The 22,833-nt window shown below is 44.8% G+C and overlaps 1 protein-coding gene and 1 long non-coding RNA gene across 3 annotated transcripts in view; both read right to left on the bottom strand.

Annotated features, from left to right (window-relative positions):
- SOX13 (SRY-box transcription factor 13) overlaps positions 1–2,348 on the bottom strand; it is an 80,228-nt gene extending 77,880 nt beyond the window's left edge. For both annotated transcript variants that reach the window (XM_069074643.1, XM_069074644.1), the window contains exon 1: positions 1,500–2,348. The gene's annotated coding sequence lies outside the window, so the exon portion shown is untranslated. The remainder of the gene's footprint in view (positions 1–1,499) is intronic.
- Positions 2,349–4,709: 2,361 nt separating this feature from the next.
- Positions 4,710–21,519, bottom strand: LOC138150937 (uncharacterized). Its single transcript, XR_011165697.1, has 2 exons — positions 21,312–21,519; positions 4,710–5,064 (listed from the first exon to the last, which is right to left on the bottom strand). It is a non-coding gene; the product is annotated as an uncharacterized lncRNA (long non-coding RNA).
- Between the last annotated feature and the right edge of the window lie 1,314 nt (positions 21,520–22,833).

The raw sequence follows: 22,833 nt of genomic DNA, 5'->3' as shown, positions 1-22,833 counted from the left end.
TGTGTGTGTGTGTGTGTGTGTGTGTGTGTGTGTGTGTGTGTGTGTGTGTGTGTGTCTCGGTGTCTTTTTCTCTCTATCTCTGTCTCTCTGGGTCACCCTGACTCTGCCCGGAAATTCTCACGGAGAAAAAGCAAACTTCCCAGGAAAACTTCCAGCTTCCTCCCTAGACTGATGTCGTGGGGGCCTTTGCCAAGAGGTCTGGCGGAATTCTGAAGCCGCTGCCAATTCCTTTGGGGTCAGGAGCCGGAACCACCCGGTCGGGCGCAGGGTCTTCCCAGAAAGCTGCCTCCCCTAAATTCAAAACTCATTCCCCTGCCCTACTCCTTAGACAACAGCAAAAGCACACTCCACAACTTCACATAATCCTATGCCTACCCCATCCCCAAGATGAGCAACAGAGGGAGAATGCCAGACTAACCAGTGGGAGAATCCCCCAACCTCTGGGCAGATCCAGGCAGGGACACGTGTGTGGTGTGTGTATTTATATGTTGAATACACTTTGTATGAAAACAATGGCGAGCCGCTGGGAATGGGACTATCCCCTTCCCCAGACTTTTGTTTTGCAAGATCAGGCCAAGAAAATTCACCTCGTGTATTCCTGAATTAAAAAAATAATTGGGGGGGGGGGGGGGATTGCTAGTGTAGGGTGGGGAGGGGGAAGCTAGAGAGAAACAGCAGAATTAAGACACAAACAGGATGCCGCCTCCCCCATCTCCTCTTGGGAATGAACCTAGGGCTGATTGGATTGGGGTGGGAAGGAAGGGAGGGAGGGGGTGAGCAGAGAGAGGGAAGGGTTGGATTGATATCCCAGTATCTAGGGATAATTCCTGGGGGTTGTATGGGGTATATCACATAAACCCGCCCCCTCCCTTCATGAATACACAACACACACACACACACATACACACACTCAGACACACTCACACCACCTCTTCCCGTTAGGAAATCATTGTGACTGAGCCCCACAGACTGGTTGGCGAGACAGGGGCCCGGGTCAGTTATCAGGCAAAGAAGAGAAGCCAGACAGACGCTAGGCAGAAGGGGGGAGTTAGGGAGGCATAGAGAGACCGAGCTCACTACCTTGTTTCCCTTCTCCATCTCCACACACAATCCACCCCTCAGGCGGCTGCGAAGCCTTCTACTCGACAACCTCTCCCCAGGGACGGAGAACTAGGGTCTGACCATAGTGAGCACCATATCTCCAATTGGCACTGCCTGAAGGGCAGAGAGGTGGGGGTAGACACCACTTCTGGGGACGGGTGGGTACCCAACAAAACTTTACAAGCAGATGGAAACTCAGTAGAGGCAAGAACTGGGGTGTCCCCCAAAACATGCAAATACGCCTGTCAAACTTCAGGTGTCTGAGGGGTAAAGAGGGACTCAGAGGGGTGAGCCCCGGCTGAGGAGTGGAAAGACCTAGGCTGGGAGAGGAGCGGACTGTAGGGTTGAGGGTGGTGCGAGAGGACAGGGCATGGCAGGGCAGGGCAGGGTGCACTTACTACTCTCCCGGCTCCGGCTCCAGCTCCGTCCTTTGCTGGGGCAGGGCTTCTCCCTCGGGATGATCGCTGCCGTTTGCCGCGGCTTCCAGCTCACATGCCCCCAACCACGTCCAGGAATAGGGAGGGGTACGGAGGGGGGTGAGTGGGAGGTGGGGTGAGGGGTGCTGCTCCTCGGGCTAGATCGAGGGACGCTCGCTCGCTCCCTGCTCTCCAGGCTCTCGCCGCTGGTCCTAGGGTCCAAAGCTCCCTGGCGGGAGACTGACGTCTGTCGACGGCTACCGGCTGCCTGCTTGCTTCTCCAGCTCTGAGCTCTGCCCCCGGGGGTCCCCAGAGCTCAGGAGCCCGCGCTCAGCTGGCTACTGGTGGCTCCTGGGGTCTGTCCAGAGCCTGGATCCCCCCCGTAAGCTCTCTGCCTGGAGGCTCTGCCTCTGAGCTCGCTTGCTCCCTCCCTTCCTGCACTCGGTTCCCGGCGTTTCGGAGTTAGCAGCCCCGAGTCCCTATCGCAGGGTTCGCTCCTCTCCCGGGCTAAGTCCAAGAACCGTCTCTCTCCCTATCTCTCTCTCTGCCACCCCACGTCACACTCACAACACAGGAGGGAGGGAGGAAAGGAGGGAAAGAGGGAAGGAGAGAGCTGCTTGCGGCTGCAGCTACTGCTCCGGCGGCTGTGGCGGCGACTGCTGCTGCTGCTTCTGCTGCTGCTGATGTTGCTGCTGCTTCCACCGCCTCACCGGCTCTTCAGCTTCCGAGGAGAAAGAGGGAGGGAGACAGAGAGCAGGGAGGAAGGGAGGGAGGGTAGAGAGGGAGGGACAGAGACACAGAGCTCCCCCTCTCGCCCTGTCCATCTAGGCATCTCGCAGCTGGCTGGACAGGAAACCTCTGTTTAAAGGGGCAGAACCGAGGTTGCCCGGGGTGATAGGGGGCGGAGGAGGGTGGGGGAGGAAGGAAAGAGAAAGGAGGAAACTAGGTCGGATGACTCCCCCTTTTCCCCACTCCGCAGGTACAGGTGTTCCTTCGTCGAATCTTAGGTCCTTAGAGCTAGACCAGAAGTCCCCTGTCTAGTCTCTGTTCAAGAAGGTGGATGTTAATTTTTAGATTCGCAAACCTACTCGGACAAAGATCCCAGAACCTCTCGAAGGACAACTAATATTCCTCACAACCGGGAAGCTTCTTTAGGTCTAACCCAACTCCCTCTTGCTGCCATTTTAAAAATCATTCGAGTCAGCCCATCATTTCTTCCAGCTCTTTGCTCTGAGGAGAGGGATAGCAGCTCACTGTAATAAAGAATCTTTTCTAGTTATTCAGGGAAACCCGAGGCCCTCCCTTCTCTCAGTTCACCAGCCCCCACTGCTATCCTTGGGCCTATTTTCCAGTCTTTTCTATGATAAGGATGAGGAGGACGGCAACATCTTTAAAGGTCTGCAAAGTGCTTCGAATACATTATCTCATCAAATGCTTGGCTATTTGGGTTGTTGGTCTCTGGTCCCTCTTTAGCTTCCATATGGGCCTGTAGGAAGGGAGGAAAAAAGAGGGGCAAAGGAAGTTTGGCAGATAAAGACTGACAGCAGGTAGGCAGAGAGCCTCTTCTAGGGTGACTGGTGAGGACCCTTTCTTAACATGACCATTCCTCCCTTTGTGAAGCACAGTCCTAGAGGCACTTTCCTCAAGAGGTCTTTCGGAGCCCTAGTTAATGCTCTCATTCTCCTGAAATTATTTTCTATTACTCTTTATACTTTAAATATTTAATCATCTGTTGCATCCTCTGTGTAGAATGCAGGTTCCTTGGTGAAGGGATTGTTTCGTTTTTGTCTTTTGTATCTTTCTCCCTAGAATATAGTAGCCAATATGGCACTCCTCTTTTGAAGTCAGAAGACCTGAGTTCAAATCCTGATTCTGATATTTTAGAGCTATGTGAACTAAGCTAGTTATAATCTCTCTGTTGCCTCAGTCTCCTGAGGGAGCTGGGTCCCTTTCTACTCTAAATCTATGATCCTATGAATTGAATTAGATTACATTTTCTAATTAAAAGGTACTGAGTACCTGGTACAAATGATGGAGAACCCATGTGCCTACCTTACCTCTATAACTGCAAAATCCCAACAGACTATTCAAACTTCCCAGTGAAATGGGAAAGTTAGCCAAAAAAAAAAAAATAATAGGTGATTAAATCTCTCTCCTGGGTCACTTAGACTTCAGAACCATGGGGAAAGTTCTCCTGACCTAACGTTCTCTGATGCAGCCCTACATTCCTTTGACCAACTTTAACAAAGTCATAATTACTAGCCCAGCCTGCATGCAAAATACACTTGGGAGAGGCAACAAGAGGAACTTCAGTCCATACAAAGGTGTAAATGACTTTACTGGAACTGGTAGGCTCAATGAGGAAAGAGAGAAAATTGGGGGTGGGGGTGGGGGATTGGTCTAGCGATACCTCCAGATCATGGATGGAGAGCAGTCACATCTAACTCTGCAGATCTCTAGCTTTTAGGTTTGTTCTTCTGGGAGGGCCAAGGTCTTAGAAATGGAAAGGACCTTAGAAGTCATCTAGCACAACATTTTATGGATAAGGACACTGAGCCTGAAGAGGTGAAGATCATAGAGCCAATATTCAAACCCAAGTCCAGCGTCTTCCCACAACACCATAACCATCTTCTGACACTATCCAGAAATCTTTCTATTTATACTGAAACTACTAAGGCATGATCGAGAACACAGAAGAGCATAGAAACACAGATTTGGAGCTAGATGGGACCCCTGAAGTCATCTAGTTCAACCCCCACATTTTACAGATGAGGAAGGATAAGCATTTATTAAGTGCCTACTATTTACTCTGCTGTGCAGCTAGATGGCACAGTCTGCCTGAAGTCAGAAAGATTCATCTTCCCAAATTCATTAGTTGTGTGACCCTGGACAAGTCACTTAACTCTATTTGCCTCAGTTTCTTCACATGTAAAATAAGCTGGAGAAGGATATGGCAAACCACTCCATCATCTTTGCCAAGAAAACCCCAAATGAGATCCCAAAGAGTTGATCATGACTGAAATGACTGAAAAACAACAACAAAATTTACTAAGAGATTTATAGATGTTACCTTATTTGATCATTGCAACAACCCTGCAAGGTAAGTACTTTTATTTTCCCTATTTTAGTAAAGTGACTTGCCCAGGGTCACACAACTAGCCTGAGGCTGAATTTAAAGTCATACCTTCCTGATTCCAGATCCAGCACTTTATTCACCATATCACTTAGATGCCTCTAAAAAGATGAGAAAACAGAAACTGAATGACTTGACCAAAGTCATACAAGGATGGCGGCACAACTTGAATATGAACCCAGGTCTTCTGTCTCCAAAACCAGCATATTTTCTGCAGTGGCCATTGCCATTGTGAGTTCCAACAATCTCTTAACTGCAGTCCCCACCTCTCCTCAGGATCCAAGGGGTTCTCAGAACAGGCTTGAAGTACCAAGGAAAGTATTGGACCAGGCTGGACTCCACAGGAGCAATTATAGTTCTACTTCTGTTTTGAAGAGGTAGGCTATCCAGAGATCATCTGATACATTTGGGTGTCTGTTGGAGGGGAAATAGAGAGAGAGATATTGACTATTCCAGAAACCAGGGGAGTTGAGAGAAAGGAGGCATAGATAGAAAGAGAGCAGTCAAAAAAGGACTTACCATTTCTTCTTCCAAATTTTCCCAGCAAAGCTCCCCTAGCACCAAAAAGGGCTACTTGGATTCTCCCTGAGGGGCACAGTTGGCATACTACATTCATTACATTTGCACAGCTTCAGTGGGCTAAGAGATCATCTGGTTTAAGGGTCCTTCACCTTTTTTTTTCAGTCATGAGTCCCTTGGGCAATCTGGCAAAGCTTATGGATTTCTTCTTAGAACAATGTTTTTTTAAAATAATTAAAGGATATTCTCAATTTCATTTAGAGGTAAGTGAAAATAAAAATGTAAATGGGTTTTTCTCCCAACCGAGTTTCATGGATACCTTATGTTAAGAATCTAGCTCAAAGGGGCGTCCAGGTGGCTCAGCGAGTAAGAGCACTGGCTCTAGTATTGGGATGACCTGGAGATCGAATCCTGGGCTCAGACACTCAGCACCACACCCAGAAATAATTGGCTATGTAAACTTGAGCAAGTTACTTAATCCCGATTGCTTAAAAAAAAAAAAAGAATCTAGTTCAAGTGTCCCATTTTACAGGTGAGGCAACAGAGTCTCAAAGGGTTAAATGACTTCCTAAAAGCTGTATAGACAGTACTAGTACTTACATGTCCACACCCCATGCCAGTGTTCATTCCACTGGATCTGACCATCCCTTTGAATTAGAGAGGCAGGAGAGCCTAGTGGATAAAATGTTGGACTTGGCGTTGGGAACCCAGCTGGAGGAAATCATACAATTGTAAAGACTGGGTATGCTGGGGAGGCTAGGTAGTGCAGTGAATAGAGCACCCACCCTGGAGTCAGGAGGACCAGAGCTCAAATCTGACCTCAGACACTTAACACTTACTAGCCTGTGACCTTGGGCAAGTCACTTAACCCCAATTGCCCTGCCCTCCAAAAAAGCAACAACAACAACAAAAAAAGACTGGGCATGTTACAAAATTATGTCATCTAACCTCATCTGCTGCCAATTACTGCAAAGAGGAAGTCCTTTTATTCCTCCCTAATTGATTCACTATCTCAATCCCCACAAAACCTATTTGAAATCTTTTCTTCCTTCTTCAAGCCTCCCACAAAGTCCTTTCACCTACTGTCTTCTGTCTTATCCATTGACATCATCCCTACTCTCTTCACTTTTCCTCCAGCCTTTCATAATGATGAAATGGCCCTTCCCTTTACCAAGGGCAGCCTCTCTATATATTCCCTTGAGAACATCCCCTTCCTTCTTCAATAGAAGCATCCCTTCTCTCTAACCATCAATCTTTTCCTTTCTACTAGTTCCTTTCCAACTGTTTCCAAAAATACAAGTTTCTCTAGTCCCTTAAAAAAAAATAAACGAACTTGTACAGACTCTACCATCCTTACAAGCCAGTATCAAAATCTCAGTCCAACGTGCACTGCTTCTACTTCCTCTCTCACTTTTTTCCAAGTCCTCTGAGATCTGACTTCTAACCGTATCATTCATTTGTGACTTCTCTCTCCAAAGTTACTAATTATCTTTTGATCACCAAATCTAATGGCCTTTTCTTCATCTCTATCCTTCTGGATCTCTGTACAACATCTGATCTTGTTGATTACCTTCTGCTCATAGACCTAGACAATCTCTCTTCTCTAGGCTTTGATGACATAATTTTCTTCTGATTTCCCTCTTTCCTGTCACCTGCAGCTTCTCAGTTGCCTTTGTTGGTTCTTTATCCATCATGTCATGTCCACTAACTGTGGGTGGCCCCCAAGGCTCTGTCCTGGGTCCATTCTCTTTTCACTCTATATATACTATCTCACTTAGTGATTTCATCAACCACTATGTGTTCAATGATCATCATGATAACTGTATACATGTCCCAAATTTATACATATAGCCCTAGTCTCTTTCCTGAACTATGGAGCCAAATCACCATTTGCCTTCTGGACATCTGCAATTGGATGTTATATAGTCATCTCAAATTCAACATGTCCAAAAAAGAACTCATTATTTTTTTCCCCAAACCCTCCCTTTTTCTAAATTTCCCCATTATGTTTGAAGGTACTTCTATCCTTCCTGTCACCCAGGGCAACAATCTCAATGTCAACCGAATTCACCACTCTCATTCAACTCATAAATGTAGGCTCTTGCCAAATCTGGTCATTGCTACCTTCAGTTTCTCTGTAACACATCCCCTACTCTCTACTCCCACAGACATCACCCTAGGCCAGGCCCTCAGCACCTTTCACTTAGACAATTGCAATTGTCTTTTCACTGATCTCCCTACTTCAAGTCCATGTTCACTTCAATCTATCCACCACTCACTTGCCAAAGTGATTTTTCTAAATTCTGACCTTGCTACCACCATCATACCCCCTCTACTCAAAAAACTTCAATGCTTTCTATTTCTCCCAGGACCAAATATAAAGTCCTTTGTTTGGCACTTGAATCTCTTTGTGACATGAATCCTTCCTACCTTTCCAGTCTTCTTTCTCGTTTTTAAAAATGTATTTTATTTTCGATTCACGGAACAAAACAAGCATTTCCATAACATAGCACAATAAAAAAGATGATTGCCCATGAAACTGCAAATCTTCTGTGTACAACTTGCTATTCCCTCCAAATATACAACAAAATTATTGTAGAAATTTCTTTTTTTCCCCTTTTTTCTTCCTTCTCCCCTCCCCACCCTAGAGATGGCTAAGATTAGAAAGAAATAATGGTATGTGTGTATGTATATGTGTATGTGTATATGTATATATATACACACAATGTGTATATGTGTGTATGCACACATATACGTATGTATAAAATTATTCTATACATACTTCTATTTATCAGTTCTTTCTCTGGATGCAGATAGCATCTTTCTTCATACGCCCTTTTTTTAAATTTGTATATTTATAACAGTCAAAATGACTGAGTCGTTCTTAAAACAATACTATTATTGCTGTATAAATGTTCTCTTGGTTCTGCTTACTTCATTCTTCATCATTTTGTGCAGGTCTTTCCATGCCTTTCTAAGATCATTGAGCTCATCATTTCTTATAGCACAGTATTACTCCATCGCAACCATACACCATGACTTATTTAGCCTTTCCCTAATTGATGGGGATCCCTTATAATTTCTGATTCTTTGCCACACAAAGAGAGCTGCTATAAACCTCTCATTCACATCACTCTAGTCACCTCCATGCATTCTACAATCCAGCTATACTGGCTTACTCACTGTTTCTTGTACCAGACACTTTATCTCCCATTTTTAAATCTTTACATTGGTTGTCCCCCATGCCAAGAATACTGTGCCCCCTCACCTCCTCCTCTTGTTTTTTCTGCCTTCCTTCAAGACTCCATTCAGCTTTCTGTAGGGACCCTATTCTGGACAATCTATTTCCCCTTTCCTCCTCCTCTCATCCCTACTAATGCATTCACCTTTCAGAATACTTTCCTTCTACTTGTATATACATCTTGTATATATCTAGTCATTTACAAGTTTTTCCTCCCCTTATCATGTAAGCTCCTTGAGGGCAGGAACTATTTTTAACTATTTTAGCATTTATTGGTATCCCTACTTTTTAGTGCATTACCTTGTCCATAGTATATTCTTAATAAATGCTTATTAACTGATTGACTAGAAATCTGCTATCTGCTATACTCAGTCTTTCTGCTATATTTGACACTGTTGACCACCCTCTCCTCTGGGATACTTTCTCCTCTCTGGGTTTTCATGAAAATACTCTCTCATGGTTTTCCTGATATCCAGTCAATCTTTCCTCAGTCTCCTTCTGTTGAGTCCTAATGCATTTCATAGAAAAGGAAACTGAGGCTTGGGTGATCTCTAGAGCTCAACCTGAACTCTCTTCCTTATTCTGTGTCTTGATAACCTTATCAGCTTCCAGGTGCTTAATTATCATCTTTATGCATGACTCACAGACCTTTATGTCTAGCCCCCAAGCTTCAGCATGGCGTCATTGCCTGTTGGACTTTTCAAACTGGATGTCATATGTCCAAAAAAGGGCTTATTATCTCTCCCCAAAAATGTACCCATTTCCCAAACTTTATTATTGTTGAGGGCACTGCCATCTCTCCAGACTCCCAGGTTCCTAAGCTCATTGTTATTCCTGATTTCTTATCCTCCTTCACTCTATAGATCAATCAATTTGACAAGTTTGCTGTTTCTACCTTGCTACATGTCTTCAATCTAACTCTTCATCTCTAGCCACACAACCATCACCTTCATATAACCTCTCCTCATCTCTCACCCAGACTATTAAAACAGCCTCCTAATTGCTCTCCCAGCTTCAATTTCAATTCTCTTCCTATTCTAGTCTTATCTTTACACTTTAAGCGGAGATCTGACCATGTCACACTCCTGTTTGATAAACCAGTGGTTTCATCATTGCCTCCTGATGAAAGAGAAACTGTCTCTTTCAGGTTTAAAGTTCCTTACAACATGGCCTGAACCTCTCTTTCTGATTTCCTTGTACAACCACTGCCCCTCCTACACTCTGTGATACAGCCACACCAGCTTTCTCACTGTTCTTCCCATTTCTGTCCCCTCACATTGGCCATTGCCTGTGCCTAGAGCACACTCCCTCCTCATCTCTACCTCACAGAATTCCTCTCCTCCTCTAAGAGAAAGTTTTTCCTGATTCCCCCAACTCCTAGTACCCTCCTTCCCTAACTGCCTTGGTACTTATTTTGTGTGTACACACATTTATACATGTACATCCTTGAGAGTAAAGATTAATATTCTCTCTCTCTCTTCCTTTTTCCCTTCCTCCATCCTTCTCCCTCTTCCTACCTTCCCCCCTCTCTCCCTACCTTCCCCCCTCTCTCCCCCTCATATATATGTAATATATATAATGTATTATATTTATATCAGAATATAAATATAATATGTAAACATAATATATACTATATTATATTGTATCATAAAAACATAGTATTTTTAGATTATATATATGGGAAAATAGATATACACACTCATGTATGTATGTGTGTGTGTGTATGTGTGTGCATATTGCCAGTGCACTTAGCACAGTGAATCCCTTGGAGGGTGTATTATTTTGGAGCATAGATTAAGTGACTAGAAAATCCTTGCTGATTGATTACTTAAATGACTAGAAGACCAGACTTGGTTCCTTCAGATACTTACCAACTGTGTGACCTTTCATCATATGCAAAATGAAAATAATATTGGTACCCAACTTAGAAATTATTGTCAGGATAAAGTGAGATAAATAGGTGTGAAGTGCTTTGCTTAATAGCACTATATAAATGTGATGTTTTCCTTTGCTTCTCCTCATCCTCATCCTCTGACATAGACTTTAGAGGAACCCAGTTCTCTGAAAGAAAGCCTGGAGAGAGGAATGGTGGAAGCAGAGGGATGTCCACTAAAGGTTCATACACAGTGGGAAGAATCATGGATTTGAAGCCTAAGGACTAGGTTCAAATCTAACCTCTGTTGCTTCCTGTGTGCACTTGGGTAAATCACTGAATCAACTTCAACTCAGTTTCCTTATCTATAAATGAGAGGGTTGGACTAGATCATTTCTAATATCTCTTCCATCTCTAAATCAATGATGTATGATTCTGTGTTTCCACCACACTCTCTTAGCCCTTTATTCCTCTATCAGTAGAACTCAAACCATTCCCCAGCTTTACCTCCATATAGATATAGATATAGGTATAGATATAAACACACATATACATATATGTATATGTAGGCATGTGTAGATATGAATATATGTATAGCTGTGTAGATATATGTATATAATGTGTGTATGCATGTGTGTCTGTATGTATTCACACCTCTGCAGTTTTGTATGTACTGTTCACTCCCTATTGGAGATATCCTGCTATAAGGGAAAGATTGCTGCCCTTGAGCCAGGGGACTTGGTTCCCCTTTGGGGTTCTGACATTTATTAACTCCATAGCCTTGAATATTTCAATTCTCCCTTGAGCCTCACTTTCCTTTCCTATAAAATGGACATACTTCATACTACCTAACTCCCAAGCTTGTTGTGGGGGAGAGAACTCTATAAACCTTAAAGTGAACATATGAATAGATGTTGGGATGTTTCCTCCACTACATACTAAGCCAAACTGTATCCAAATCTTACCCAACCTTTAATATTCAGCTAAATTGTTCCCTGAAAGAAAGAAAAAGAACGAGTGACAAAAAGCAAAAGTGAACACTATGTTGTTATAAGGGCCAACTTTGGCCCTGAAGAACATGTAGAAGAATGTATTTTCCTCACTTCTATCTAGAGCTGGGGGACTCTGCTTGCGGAACACTGCACAGGCAGTCAAATTTGGTTTGATGTCTGGACTGGCATTGCTCAAATGCTTTTTCATTCTCTCTCTCTCCCTTTTTTAAATTCTTTTTTATAGGGGATAGCTCCCTGGAGTGTACTGAGAAGGCTTATAGAAATTAAGAGGATATAAAAACCAGAGATACCAATATAAAATAATAATAATGAAGTATCCCCTGCTCTATGAAGCCTTCCTTGGTGGTCTTATCTATAGTAATTTTCCTTTCTGGAATTCCTAGATTTCGTTCCACATACTCACAGACTTAACCATAGAGATAAAAATAATAGCAACTAGCCTTAAGTTTTGCAAGGTGTTCTCCATAGAGTATCTCATTTGATACTCTTATCTCACAACAATCCCATGAGATAGTAAGTACTACTATAATCCCCATTTCACATATGAGCAAACTAAGGCTGAGAGGTTAAGTGATTCACCCAGGATTACCCAGCTAATAACATTCTCAGTCAAAATTGGAGCTCAGGTTTTCCTTACTCCAAATCTTTTTTACCCGTTATACCACCTAGACTACGTTTTACTCCTCTCTAGTGACTGGATTAGCAACTTTTTGAGGGACAGGACAGAATTGAGCCACTTTCTTTTCCTCTTTGTTTTCCCTAATGAAACACAGTGCCTGGAATACAGTAGGTGTCTAATAAATGTTGAAATATTCCTATGTGTAAGCCCTGTTGCCCCATCTAGACTAGAATCTTTTTGAGAAAGCAGAAATGAACCTGTACTGTATAGTTCTGTTAGGCTGATACCAATGACCCCTTTTTACATAATTCTAACTTAAATTATGTATATTTGAATATAAGGGGCCACCTCAGGGGAGTTATTATTCCCATGAATCAGTACCTCACTGAATATTCTTTCATTCCCTATGACTCTTGGTTCAATACTGGACCTATAACAGGTATCCATCCATTAAATATCAGTTGATTTGTGTTTTATCCTTTCATGCTCCTGTTCCTTTAATGTTTCTCCACGATGTTTTTGGGGTGGCATCAAGAACTGTCTGTGTCTGCACTGGAATGGGGAAGAGAAGAGAAGACCATTCTACCCAGGGGCTCTCTCTATAGTGTCCAAGGTTGGCCCTCCTAGATGCAGAGGACGAATCAGGCAGTCAGTCTTACTGTTTAACTTGGGAAAGGGGCTGGTGTGGAATGATGGGGCAGGAGGCAGGGATGGGTAGGGAGTGTTAGCAATAGTCTTTTGTGCTTCAGGATTTTTTCTTCCTCTTCCAGCATTATCACTGATGCCTCCCTTCAGGTCCCACCTGAGTATACAGCAGTGAGGGGGGGTTGTAAATAGCAATTGAGGGGAAGGGGAAATGTGGCATGTCTAAGGAGTCTGCACTTTAGAGAACCCCAGTCTTGACTCTCTCCCCTTTTCCTCCCTCCTAAAGTAGAAGCCTCATGATCACTGGGCCTTCACATTTGATTTTTCCCTCTCTGCCTTGCCTTGGGGGAGACCCAGTTCCCCATCCTGGGAGGGACAGGCAACAATTAACAAAGGCACCATGGAGTAAAGACAATTAACAATCCAGAAAAGAGGGGAAAGAGAGGCTTTGTTCTGGTTTCCATGGCAACCCAGGGGGGCCTGGAGGAGGAGGAGGAGGAGCCGGGGAAGGGGTCTGGACCAGGGACTTTCTGAGCTGCTGTACTCACACTTTCTCTTTCTGCCCTTCTGCTCCCCACTCTACTACCCTTCCCACCCAGGCTTTGGGCCACATGGGCTGGGGCAGGTAGATCCTAGAAGACTCTGGATCTAGTTTTTTTCAGAACTAGGACCTCAGTAATGAAGGGCACAGAAATGGACTGGGTGGGGCAGTCTGTGGCATCTTCCCCTTCCTTCCTTCTTTTCTTCTCCCATTCTTTTTTCTCCTCCCCAAAAGAATTCTACGCTCAGCTAAATATCGGTTCTCCAAATCCCTGCTCTGGGGAGCTGATGGTCAAACTAGGGACAAAATCAACAAGGCTCGTATGTCATCCTGATCAGGAGGTGTTCCCACAACCTTCCCTGGATTAGTCAGGTCTTAAATCCACAAAAGGAATGAGTTACCTAAGGTCTCTTTAAAGCCTGCACACCCCCACTCCCCCCACCAACACATACCTTTTTGTCTTGAGGTGTACTGGGAAGGCACATGGAACTTCCCACACATCCCCTGAGCCCCTGAATCAGCAAGAGGAGAGCAAACAGCTCTAATTCCCATTATCCAGCAGGGCTAGAGAAGGGTTCGGGGCTTCTGGGTAATGGCATCCACCTTAGTAGGGTAACTGCCCAGACTTCCAAGTCACCCAAACCTTCCCTGCCTACCCCCAACCCCTCCAATTGCTCCCTGGATCCTGGTCAAAAGATTGGGATGAAATAAAATAAACCAACCCCACTTAAAGGTAATTTATTCTCTGCTCAAAAAAGTCTTCCTATTAACTGTTATAGAAGGTTCAAATGCCTTAACCTGCCATCCAAGGCCTACTTTATTTTTTCTAGCCTTATTTCACATTTCTTCATGCATTCTATACCCCAGACCTAATCCACTACTCTGTCCCCTGGTCTCTCACTTTTTATGTTTATGCTTATGCTGTTGCCAATCCCTTGAGTGTCTTGTCTTTGCCTGTGGAATTTCCTATTGGTTACTATCTACCTTAACTCAGATGCCCCCTTCTCCAAAAAAGTCTTTCGATGGTTCTTTTTGTACATTATTTTCCTTCAGGTTGTCGATTTCCTAGTCTTCCTCTGACCTCACATTGTATTGTGGCTGTCATTATGTATTATTATTTTGGATATATTTTATTCTTCTTCCAGACTGTAAGTTCCATGAGGGTAGGTATATAAACTTTGTTTCTGTCCAGCACCTAGTGCTAGGCTCTATGCAAATAAATGCTGAACTAAAGTGAATTTGTAAGTTCTTCAAAATTTTATAAAACCTTAAGTTCATTAGTTATTATTTTTATTAGGTGAGGCATTTGGGGCTATGGGACATGCCCAGGGTCACACAGCTAGCCTTCAATTCATTATTGCAGACATCTAATAATCATAGAATAACATATGTCAGGGTTGAAAAGACCTTCTCAGGTCGTCTAGTCTGGCCTCTCATCTCACATAAAATTTTTCCCTTGTTGTTGCTGTTCAGTCATGAGAGTCTGATTCTTCGTGACCCCATTTGGAGTTTTCTTGGCAGAGATACTGGGGTGGTTTGCCATTTACTTCTCCAACTTATTTTATAGATGAGGAAATTGAGGCAAACAGGGTTAGTTAGGTGACTTGCCCAGGGTCACACAGCTATTAAGCATCTGAGGTGTGATTTGAAATCAGATATTCCTGACTCCAGGCCTGTTGTTCCATCCAATGTGTCACCTAGCTGCCCTAAGATTCTTCCTAAGACATTCCTAAAGGATGCTCAGCCAGCCTCTACTTGAACACTCCCAGAGCCGGGAACTCACAGGTTAGTAAAGTGAACTTTTCCAAAGTCAGACAGCTTTAATTGTTTAAATTTTTTTTCCCTTATTTTCAGTTGAAATTGGCATCACTGGCATTTATACCTCCTGCTCATAAGTGTTCTCTTGACGGCCAACAAGGATATCCATTGGTGTCCTGGGTAAAGAAGGGGGGAAAATGTACTCCCCACACACACTTTTCATTTCAATCTGCATAATTAACATTTTCCCCCTCACTCTTCTTAAGTCTAGACAATCAACAAAGCAATAGATCAAGTCTCAATTTGTAGCCATTACAGATTTCCAACATGTGAATGCTCCCTGAAAAAACTCAAGGGATAGGAAGTGACTATAGTACATCAACCACTAAGAATAAGTCTAATTGCCATCATGTGATAGCCCTGCTCAGCCCTTCAGCCCCCCACACAAAGGCTTCTCTTCTCAAGACTAAATGCGATCTTTCCACCATTCAACAATTCCTTGGAACCAACATCCATTAAGCACTTACATGTGCAAAAGCATCATGTCAGGCACTGGGATACAAAAATTTGAAAAAGACCTAGTCGCTGCCCTCAGTGAGTTTATAATCTAATAAAAGGGGTTGAATCAGGGTTGAATAGATTATGATTCAAGGTAAATATGAAAAGAATAAAAGAGGATTAGGCAAAGTGATGTGAGAAATTTGGGGAGAGAGCAATCACCTGGGGGGAGCTGAAGAGTCAGGGCAGGGTTAAGAGAGGAAGAAACATCTGAGTTGGGTCTTGCAGGAAGGGAAGAGGGATGAAGCTAGGGGTAGGGGAAACCTATTTTTCTGCATGGGGATTGGCACAACAATAGGGAGGGAGATGAAAGAAGGCATGATGAGAACAGGGACTAACCAGGATGACTAGAGTCATTCCTTCCTCCCAGGACATGTCTTTCAGACTGATGGGTCACCCTCTGTTTAGGGGTGCACAGGCCTGCCTATAGGGTCAGAAGTCAGCAGTCATTATTGAAGATTTCCCCTTCGCTTCCTTGGTTGTTTACTGCCCTGAACTCCCAAGATTTTCCTGCCCTAAACACCTTTTTATCACTTAAGACAGGTCATGGGGGTCTCTCCTCCTGATTTCAGTGCCTTCTTAGAGTCAGCAGTGCACAGTTTGCCTAATTAAGCTCTAGTTCAGTTACTTCCCAAACTAATTTGGCCTCAGAATAATTGGAGGCTTGAATTCACTTCAAGAAACCCATAAATGCCAGTTAGTCTGGGTCAGGGAACATGGAGTACCCCCAGGGATAAAGGGAGCCCTGGGAAATTTCATTGTCAGATAAAGGGAATCAAAACTATTTTCATACTGAAAAAAAAAAACCTGCCACCTTTAAATATTATTGACACTCGTGTAATTTAATAGTTAATATTTTAGAGGAAAAAACGAAAAATCTCTAGGGGTGAGACTTCCTCACAAGGGCCCCTATTCCCTTGGCACAGAACACCTGAAGAAAGTTCTGAAGAGCCCCTTTTGGGTGAGTCCCAAAAAGTTATGAGATCTTTACCCATTTTCTCTCAATGGTTTTCTACTAACTACCTATGTGGCACTGAGCAAATCGATTTAATGACAACAACAATAATAATAATTATAGCTAACATTTATATACTTCTTAACATGTGCCAGGCATAAGTGCTTTGCAATGGTTATTTCACCGGATCTTCCCATTTTACAGATGGAAAAACTGAGGCGAATAGCAGTTAAGTGACTTGCCCAGGTTCACACTGGTTGTTCTCCTTCGTTCTCAAAAGGACAGTGTGTCCAACTACAGCTGATACAATCAATATGAACTTGGAATGCTCTACCCAGGTAGGGCACAGGTAGTCCATGTGAACATTTGGGGTGAATTCCCTAAATTTGCACATCTCAAGTTTCTTTTGAGCTGTTTCAATTCTGCCTTGCTCACAGAGCTGATGGGGTACCTGGGGTCTAGATCAATTTGTGAAACCAACTTGTAAAACCAGTCTGTTCAGTTGTAACTGCAATTTGTCCTTTCCCACCCTTGAGCTCAGCCCCTTCTCCCTATCTTACACTCCACCTAGGCAACACCCTGTGGCCCCTTTTGTTCTTACTTAATCTCTTCATTTCTTCTCGGCCTGGACCACACCCTCCTTTATCCTTGCCTTTTGTCTCCTTCGGCTGGCCCAAATCTTATCTAAACTATCTATTCACGTGTTCCTTTTGGTCAGCTCTGACCTCTGTCTATGCACTGAGGCCCCTCCCATCTGGTCAGCCCTGACAATGGCAGCCCTACCCTTTAAAGGTAAAAGCATGTACCACTCTCACTTGCAGGTCCCCTAAAGGACTCTTGCCCGCTTCTCATGGAAGTGTAACAATAAACTTCTACAACTCTCACTCCAATTAAGTCTGAGACCTTGAATTCTTTCCAGACCCTATTGCAGGTTTTCTGGTTTTAGATAAGATCAGAATATCTGCTGAACCTATTGGGATCCTGTCCCCCATCAGAGTCAGTATATGATGAGGGCATGCCATGCTAAATGGTCTTATACCAGTGTCTCCCATGTCACACAATCAATTCCAAAGTTCATAAGAGAGACCTTGAGAGTGTCCTTGTATAGCTTTTTCTGACCACCATGTGAACATTTGCCTTTCGTGAGTTCTCCATTTTTGGCTACGGGTTCACATAGCTACTAAGTGTTTGAGATTGGGTTTGAGCTCAGATCTTCATCTCTTATTTGAAAAGTTTGCGTTTCCACAACAGAAAAGGAGGGGGTAGATGACCTCTAAAGTTCTGTATCTATGAACTTCAACAAACCAGTCCCTGGAGGGCCCAAACCTTTGTACTAGCTTGGCCCTCCATTCTTCAGAAGCTGCATCCAGGTCCATGTTCTCCAACATAACCAAACTGGACTGAGAACCTCAAGAGTTTGTCTTCTAGTTGTCTAACCTAATGGGATCTGAGAGGTCAGGCCCAAAAAAGCACACACACACACACACACACACAAAACCACAACAAAAAAACCACCTCCAGGGTACATGGAGAACAAGAAGGGAATAGGGAAAAAGAGGCTTATGTACCTTCCAGTCCTGGCTGGAGAAGAGTTTGAGATTAGCAGTGTTTCCTGTTATCAGGGAACCATAAAAATGATGACATATAGGGTTAGGGGTGCTCAGGACCCCAAAATACCAACATGCCGGGTCCTGCTGAAAGAATTCAACTCAAGTCTTCTCTCAGCCAAAGAAAAGTAAGGTTTATTAAAAGTTTGCCATATTGGGTAGACTCTTAAGGAGCCTCGAGATCTGTGATGCTTACATTGGGCAAGAGGGCCAGAATCATCTGACACAGAGCAAGTCTGTGCTAGGTCATTCTATGGCACTCTCACACCACATGGAGGCAAGATGGGGTCTTGTATGAAGAAAGGGTGTGGGAGGAATCTAGGGGTAGTCTAGAGAAGGAATTTGGGGAGGGTCTTCAGAAGGAGTCAATGAGGTCAGACTCCAGTAATGAGTTTGGGGAGGGTCTTCAGAAGGAGTCAGATGAGGTCAGACTCCAGTAATGAGTTTGGGGAGGGTCTTCAGAAGGAGTCAATGAGGTCAGACTCCAGTAATGAGTTTGGGGAGGGTCTTCAGAAGGAGTCAATGAGGTCAGACTCCAGTAAATGAGTGAAGTTGCTAGAGGTTACCTGGAGACAGCAGACAAGGGTGGGCTAGGCCAGTTCTAGGGTGTAACAGTTGAGGATCAAGGGTGGGGACTAGCTGGACAAAGGAGGGCTAGGCTAGTAACAAAGATTTGGGCAGAGCCACAATGAAAGGCTTATGGCCTCACGCAAATGCCTCATCGAATGGGAAGATTCAATCAGAGTTCAAGGGGGTTCCTAGAGCCCCTACCTCATTTGTAGTACAACTATCTTTACTCTCCATTTGACTGGGGAGAAAGTTGAAGCTAAAGAAGTGAGGTCAATTCAAGGTCACATGGTAGCAAGCAGCCATGCCCAAGCTTATCTTGGACTACCAGAGATTCTTCAAAAGTCACCTCTACTGGCCCCAGCCCAGTTCCCAGCTGGTATGCAGCAAATGTCAATTGTGGCCAACAGGACTGAGGGTCAAACTTAGGGGTCAAACCAGAGGCCTGGTTGAAGGAGGAGCCCAAATATCAAGTGATACCCTAGGGGTGCAAACTGACTTGGAAAAGCCTCTTTTAGGACAAGACAGGCCCTAAGGAAGGAGATCCAAAGATAGCAAGGTGATTTCTAATTTCTTCCTTCACAGCAGGAGGGAGACTTGGGGCTAGTCTGTTCCCCAGTTCCTGGGTCTTCTTTGGTCTTTAACCATGTCCATCCAGCAGCAGGACCATCCACTTTTATAGCCCCAACCTCAAGTGTAGGGAACAGGACTGGTCTTGGGGTGTTAGGATCTGCCCAAGGATTCCTTCTGAGCCTTTATGCTGCTCAGCTGGAAGCCTTTGAAAATGTGGCTATGTCATAATATTAATGATGGTAATTAAAATAGCACATTTATTTAGCACTTTCTTTCCAACAACCCTTTGAGGTAGGTATACAAGTATCATCATCCCCATTTTAAAGATGAAAAATTGAGACTTTGAGAGGCAGTGACTTGCCCAAGGTCCCATTGCTGGTAATTGTCAGTGCCAGAATCTGAATGCCACTCTTGTCCCAATCCCATGCTGCTTGGATGCAACGCCTGGCTTACCTAGCCCCTGTAGTATCACAAGAAGGGCTAACCTTCCTCTCCCATGGGTGGGTGATGAGTGCATGGTAGGCTTTGGAGGCAGGAAAAAGAGGGGTATACATTTTGGCTTTCGGTGTTAGAATTTAAACACAGGCCTCAGTCCTTAGGAAGCTAAAGACCTCCAGAGTTTCTAAGGGTGAGGAAGGGGGCTCTTAGGAATATGGGTCCCTAGATTCAGATCACTAGTCATGGCCCTGCCCAAAAGCCTGATCCACCCATCTCCCCTCTCACCTGCTAAATCTGTTTTCAGATTCCTCTTCGGTCCACAAAGACCTTCCTTCACTATAGCCCAGGATCCCAGACCGTGGCCCTCTCCACACTAGCCTCAAAGAAACCACACCCTTCCAAATTCTCTCTCTTCTCCCCAGCTGCCCCTGATCTACCCAGTTGTTGTTTGTGTCTAACTCTATTCCCAAGGGCCTGAGGCTAAAACTGGGGAGTCTTTGCAAGTTGTGTTTGTTGCTGAATTGGCCCCCAACAAAATAGAGCAAACAGCAACAGCTTCGGCTCAATCTTGGCAAAGGGGAGAGACTTCACACAGAGTGCTCTGGCACCCAAACTTCCACACTTCTTACCTCGTGGGCCAGCACAGCCCAGGTGCTGTGGTGTAGGTCTTTTAAATCCCACCAAAGGACCACATTCCAAAGTTCCTCCCCGGGGCCCATAGTCCGAGGACCATGGGGACAGAGAATGGGGGCTAGAAGGAGCCTCAGGGATTTTATCCAATTCCAAGGAAAGAACTTTTACCCAGGAAAGAGCTAACCTGCTCACAGTCACACAGGTAGGGCAGAACTGAGGCTGGATCTAAATGTGTGACCTCTGACTCCAAACTTCAGCCAATGGGGACAGAAGAATCCTGGTCATCGCTCTAACACAGCCTTTAGAGGCTACACTGATTTTCAGTATAAGCTACTCAACCCTCTTCCCTAGCCCTAGCCCTAAATGCATGTCCCTCCTTCCCTCCATTGTGGTGAAGTTACAAGAAGTCCAATCCTAGCCCTTGCTACCTACCACCTGTGTTTCTTAGTCCTTCTTTCTCAGGCCTCAGTTTTCTCATCTGGAAAATGAGTTCGGAGGTTGAGCTCCTAAGGAGCCTTTTGGTACTGATTGTCTATAGTCCTTCAGAGGATCTCTTCCCACCTTCCTTGGGTAGGGAAACATCAGGATGACCAGTCTTGCTCACCACTTGGCTAATGCCCCAATGTAAGGACAGACTCTGTTGTAATATCACCTAATAGAAAGTTTAAGGGATTCCGCTGAGACAAAGCTGGAGGAGTATATAGAGGGCTAGCCTTGGAATGTTGAGAAGGGTTCGAATCCTCCCTCCCAAATATTCTGGCTATGTAACCCCAGGCAATTTACTTAATCCCTCAAGGGATTCCAGGCAACCCTGTATTAGTAGAGGTAAATTACTTATTTCAATGAAGTCACTGTTCTGGTACCCCCCTTCTACCACCACCCCACAATGATATATAGTCATAAAACTAGATCTTATTCACCCCAGGATAAAAGTCCTTCCCTGGGAAAAAAGCTTGGCCTATGAGAACACTCAAACACACTGTCTCTTTTAGGCTACCAAGGGGTCTTTCCACAGAAACGCACAAAGAGGGATGGGGGCCCAGAGGAGGAGCGATTCGATCAGGACCACACAGCAAATCACAGACAGTTCAACCCCCACGCCCCTTCTTCTTCCAACCTACCTGCCTTGTTTCTAGGGAAGGAGGGGCAAGTCAGCCGGGCAGTCAGAGGACTAGTGCCCAAGCATCTTGATTCTCAGCAATCTGCTAGGCCCCTTTCTCTTTGACCAGGGACAGGTGGGGAAGGCAATTGAGGTTAGCTGTCAGTGGCTCTTTGCCCCGACCTCTGGCTCTGCCAAATGTGGTCATTGCAGAGGATGCAATTACCCTGGTCATGGGAATGGTTGGGCCGCTCAGACTCGGAGACAATGGCTTGGCTGGAGCACGTGGGCAGACCGGGGAGGCCAGTATGGGCCTCTGGCTTCCTGGGAGGAAGTAGGGCATTGTTTCGGGGCCCAATTCCGGACCCCGCTGGAACGGAGTACAATGAAGGGAGAGGACCTGGCCAACCCACTGACATTTGGGGTCTCATTTATGACTTTAATGACCCTGCTGGTGGATCTACCTGGAAGCAGACCTGCTAATGAGCTCGGCAGTTGGCATGGCACCAAAGGGAAGCCAGTCGGTCTGGCTCCCCTAGGGGAGGCGGGCTGACTGGTGTGTGGTCTAACACTGGGAGAGCTGGGAAACAGAGATGTGGGCTCCGTCTGGGCAAACCACAGGGAGGTCCTGTGACTCCCCACCCACCTCTCCACTCACTCCACTGGGGTCATAGGACCCCACCCTGGGAAGGGGGCGGCTGTAAGGTGAAGAATTACAATGATAATCTGGCTTTTCATCTGGGCTATGCCCCAACTTGCTATGTGACCTTGAGTAAGTCCCTTAACTACTTTGAGCCTCAATTTCTCCATCTGTCTTATAGAGGACACTCTATCCCCATTCCCCTCAGGGCATTCAAAAGACAAGATAAGATCATAAATACTGTGTGCTTGAAAGTCTTTGGAAGAAAATTGTTCTAGATATTTAAGACATTAAATGATTTTATTTTTCCCACCTCCATTCTAATGCAACCTCCTTTAGTACTGAGAATACCTTGGGCTTGTCTGGTCCTTTGCCCCTCTAAGGTTTCACTGGAAAAAGGGCCCAGGTTTCCCAGTACTGTTTAACACTTAATCTCCACCCTCATCCTCAATGGTTACTCCAGGGACAAAAGGATAACACAAGAAACTTGACTGAGTTTGGAGACATCTAAGTATCAACTGTCATAGCCCCAGGAGACCAGGATTCTTTCTGGGCAGAGTATCCAAATGCTGAGATGACTGCTGCTCCCTCCTTTCTACTACCATGCCAGGTAAAATGTGATAAGCACTACTCCTCTGCTCAAGAAACTTCACTGGCTCCCCATAGCACATAGCTTATGAGGCCCATTACAGTCTTCCTCCAATCCGCCCTTCCAGCCTTATTTCATGCAACTCCTTTTCACACCTGCACTATTAATTCTCTCTGCTCTTTCTCATCACCCCCTTCCATTCATTTGCTCAGGCTGCCCTATGCCTAGAATGCATTTTCTCCTCCTCATCTTGACCTCTTGAAATTCTTGTCTTCTGTCAAGGCCCAATTCACTTGCCATTTCCTCTATCAGGCT

Source organism: Petaurus breviceps, unplaced genomic scaffold, assembly GCF_028583685.1.
Source record: "Petaurus breviceps papuanus isolate PSGF00001 unplaced genomic scaffold, PetGlider_PUasm1.0 90895, whole genome shotgun sequence".
NCBI lineage: Eukaryota > Metazoa > Chordata > Mammalia > Diprotodontia > Petauridae > Petaurus > Petaurus breviceps.
This window is presented reverse-complemented; position numbering and strand designations above follow the sequence as displayed.